Raw genomic sequence first — 5,000 nt, 5'->3', positions numbered from 1 at the left:
GCATTGCAATTGTGTTGAGTTGTGTTGAGTTGTGTTGTGTTGTGTTGTGTTGAGTTGTGTTGTGTTGTGTTGTGTTGCAGTGCTGTTTTGCCATGTAATCGTTTCACATTGCACCCGCTGTGCATTCTGTGGTGATCTGCGTTGCATTGCATTGCATTGCACTGCATTGCATTACATAACATTGCATCGCATTGTATTGCATTGAATTGTATTGCCTTGCATTATATTGTACTGTATTGTGTTGCTTTGTGCTGTATTGTATTGTATTGTATTGTGTAACTATATTGTCACAACAGATTTCTCTTCCCTGCCTCTTCCCTGTCTCTTCCCAAGATAGCCTCCCTTCCCTGCCTCTTCCCTGCCTCTTCCCAAGATAGCCTCCCTTCCCTGCCTCTGCCAAGATAGCCTCCCTTCCCTGCCTCTTCCCAAGATGGCCTTCCTTCCCTGCCTCTTCCCAAGATGGCCTTCCTTCCCTGCCTCTGCCAAGATAGCCTCCCTTCCCTGCCTCTGCCAAGATAGCCTCCCTTCCCTGCCTCTTCCCAAGATGGCCTTCCTTCCCTGCCTCTTCCCAAGATAGCCTCCCTTCCCTGCCTCTTCCCAAGATAGCCTCCCTTCCCTGCCTCTGCCAAGATAGCCTCCCTTCCCTGCCTCTTCCCAAGATGGCCTTCCTTCCCTGCCTCTTCCCAAGATAGCCTCCCTTCCCTGCCTCTTCCCGAGATAGCTTCTCTTTCCTGCCTCTTCCCAATATAGTCCCCCTTCCTGCCTCTTCCCAAGACAGCCTCCTTTTCCTGCTTCTTCCCGAGATAGCCTCCCTTCCCTGCCTCTTCCCATGATAGCCTCCCTTCCCTGCCTCTTCCCAAGATAGTCCCCCTTCTCTGCCTCTTCCCAAGATAGCCACCCTTCCCTGCCTCTTCCCAGGATAGTCTCTCTTCCCTGCCTCTAACCAAGATAGCCTCCCTTCCCTCCTCTTCCCTGCCTCTTCCCGAGATAGCCTCCCTTCCCTGCGTCAGCCCAAGATAGCCTCCCTTCCCTGCCTCTTCCCGAGATAGCCTCCCTTTCCTTCCTCAGCCCAAGATAGCCTGTCTTCCCTGCCTCTTCCTAAGATAGACCCCCTTCTCTGCCTCTTCCTTGTCTTCAGTTTCTCAAGTTTTAGAGTTATGCATGCGTGTGAATGACTGGTGCGAAAGCGCTTGGATTTGTCTCTGCACAAGATTCAGCGCTATATAAACAATTATTATTATTATTATTATTATTATTACCACAGGGCCAACACCACCACCACACTGCTCTCCAACTGTCCATGGAGTCTGGTCAAAGCCAGCGCTGGGTGGCTGATCGGAATGACAAGGCGGCTTGTGAGAAGGGGCATCGCTACACGCAGTATCCTCAACGTTTTCCCTCTAATCTACATACACTAAGAATTGTTTTCCTTCCCCCCCAACCCCCCCCCCCCCCACTCACCCAACTCCCTCCACTCCCCCCCCTTCCCCACTTCCCAATCACCCCCCCCCCGCCCCCCAAATGACCAGACTTCTCTTTTCTCTCCCCCCCCCCTCCCCACAATCGGCGTTGGCCGTGTTCCAGTACCAGAAATCTCTCTTTGGCTGAGTACTGCAGCGGTCCATACTTTTATCAGTCAATTGTCTTTCGGATGAAACGAAGTCCCTTCGTACAGCTTGCACTCAGCGCACGTAAAATAACCCACGGCAACGTCCAACAACAACAGCGACAACAAAAACAACAAAAGTTTTCTCTTGGCAAGTACTGTGCAGAAAAGTCCACTTTGATGACAAAAAACAAATACACTTTGCCTTTGGGAAGAAAGCAAGCAGCGTGAATTTCACACACAGAGAAACATGTTGCGATAGAAAGCAACGCAAACACAATACAATACAATACAATAGATACAATGCAATGCAATCGAACCCACCCCAATTCAATGCAATGCAATGCAATGCAATACAATACAATACAACGGGACGCAACGTAACACAACACAATACAACACAACACAACACAATACAATACAGTACAACATAATACAACACAACACAACACAATACAATACAATTCAATACCCGTCTTGTTTCTCCCTGGCCAAGGAGAAGCAGTAGTAAAAAAACAAACACGTGTAATCGTTATCCAGCATTCGGGAACAACATAACACTGTTGTTGGGTGAGTTTTGTCTAGGCTCTAGCTCTGGATAAGCTTGTGATCTACGAGGCAAAGACTGTTCTTCGAGCGTGATAACGGCGGATTGTGTGAGACGTCCTACAAATCTTTGGATATCCACTTGGTGGTGCTTTGTTTGTTGTGTTGATTCCAGATTGTCTCCCGAAGGAGACAAACGATTTATGTGGAGTATTCTTTGTTTTCGTGCCCCACCCACAACTACACCTTCTCTCTCTGTCTCTCTCCTCTCTCTCTCTCTCCTCTCTCTTTCTCTCTTTCTCTGTGTGTGTGTGTGTGTGTGTGTGTGTGTGTGTGCGCGTGTGTGTATGTGTGTGTATGTGTGTGTGTGTGTGTGTGTGTGTGTGTGTGTATGTGTGTGTGTGTGTGTGTGTGTGTGTGTGTGTTTGAATGCGTGTGTTCGTATGTGTGTGAGAGCTGAAATAAAACCCTGTAAATACCCATCCCACAACCCCCCCCCTCCCACACACACACACCCCCACCCCCCTAAAAAAACAAACAAAACAAAAACAAAAACATAAATAACAACAGCAGCTAATAACAAAGAATAGAAAAAGAACACGAAAACCAGCAACATCCCGTTGTTCCAGCTGCCAGAAATCCTTGTTTATTACGTGTTCCGCCCCCGGCCCCCCCCCCCCCCCCCCCCCCACACACCTCCACCCCAACCCCCTACCATGCTTTTTTTTTTTTTTTTTCTTTCTCCAGGCGCCATTTCTCCAATGACCAATGGAGTTATTTGTTTGTCGCTAGTCAAGATCGAGCATTTATATATAAAGAGCTCAACGTGCGACTGAATGTGCGCGCCGAGCATTTATAAGAATATATGTTTTGTGAACGAGGTATAGGAAAAAGATTAAAACAAACCACGTTAAGATAAAACAAAAAAAAAAAAAAAAAAAAGAGAGAGAGAGAGAAGAAAATGTCGCTGTATTAATACTATTTTCTTCCTCTCCTTCTGCGTTTGTGGGCTACAACTCCCACGTTCACTCGTATGTACACGAGTGGGCTTTTACGTGTATGACCGTTTTTACCCCGCCATGCAGGCAGCCATACACCATTTTCGGCGGTGGTGCATGCTGGGTATGTTCTTGTTTCCATAACCCACCGAACGCCGACATGGATTATATGATCTCTAACGTGCGTATTTGATCTTCTGCTTGGGTATACACACGAAGGGGGTTATGGCACATCTTGGCAGGGAAGGGAGGTTTGCACATATGCTGACCTGGGAAATCGGAAAAAAAAAAATCTCCACATTTTACCCACTAGGCGCCGTCACCGAGATTCGAGCCCGGGACTATAGAATTGAAAGTCTAACGCTTTAACCACTCGGCTACTGCGCCCGTCGAAATATATGTATTGTATCTGTATTTTTTTTTTCTTTTTTGTCACAACAGATATCTATTTTACAAATACTATCTTAAAAAAAAATCATCACCCTTAACTTAAAAAAAAAAAAAAAAAAAAAAAAAAGAAAGAAAAAAAAGACGAAGAGGAAAAAAGGCAATATTTGAAGGACTTCGACCCGAAACAAACAGGGTCTGGCATTTCTGTGGTAGAGATTTCCAGAAACAAGGGCCGTAGTGACACTACTGTAACAATGACAGTAATTGCTAGTATTTCTGCAAAAACCCCAGTCTTGACCTTTCAGTAATGGTGAAGGAAATCAAGGCCTCCAAGAAAGACAGCGAGAGAGAGAGAGAGAGAGAGAGAGAGAGAGAGAGAGAGAGAGAGAGAGAGCGAGGGAGACAGAGAGACAGACAGACAGAGACAAAGGCAGAGAGACAAAGGCAGAGACTGAGAGACAGAGAGAGGGATACAGCAATAGGAAATGGCAGCAATATCACTGGGACAATTCAAGTCCTCCCTCCATCCCTTCCTCAACACACCCATCCTCCCACCCCACCCACCCACACACATCCACACACACACACACACACACACACACACACTCACACACGCATCCACACACACGCACACACACACACATCCACACACCCACACACCCACACACACATCCACACACCCACCCACCCACCCATCCACACACACACACATCCACACACACACACATACACCCACACACACACACAGACACACACACATCCACACACACACACACACACACACACACACACTCACACACACACATCCACACACCCACACACATATGCACATACCATACATACATCTGCGCGCGCGCGCAAACGCACACACACACACGCACACACATACATGCACGCTCACAATCACACATATGCGCACACACACATGCACAGACACACACAGACACACACAAACACACAGAGATACGCGCGCGTGCGCGCGCACACACACACACACACACACACACACCCAACGACACACACACAACTACGTACACTCGCACGCATACATACACACATACACACACACACACACACACACACACGCACACGTCCACGTCATCCATATATATCCATTATCTTGCTCCTCCATTGTGATTATCCACACACAGCAGCCATGTGCACGCGAGCAATCTCATAATTCTTGTCCAAATATCCCCCTGACCTGCAAGTCTATGGGAGAAACGCGTGGAGGGACATTCGCAGATATATTATAATTATCATGCGAGGTCGTGTTCCAAAATATCGTTATATCATCGCCGTTGAAAGTTGGCGCAAACGTTTATGCAATTGTGCGTGTGTGTGGAGGGTGGTGTGTGTTTGGGGGTAGGGGTTGGGGTGGGGGGGGGCGTGGAGGGTGGGGGATGATGTGTGTGTGTGTGTGTGTGTGTGTGTGTGTGTGTGAGAGAGAGAGAGAGAGA

Source organism: Babylonia areolata, chromosome 26 (genome assembly GCF_041734735.1).
Source record: "Babylonia areolata isolate BAREFJ2019XMU chromosome 26, ASM4173473v1, whole genome shotgun sequence".
NCBI classification, from domain to species: Eukaryota; Metazoa; Mollusca; class Gastropoda; order Neogastropoda; family Buccinidae; genus Babylonia; species Babylonia areolata.
The sequence above is the reverse complement of the archived record's forward strand: the minus strand, read 5'-3'. Positions refer to the sequence as shown.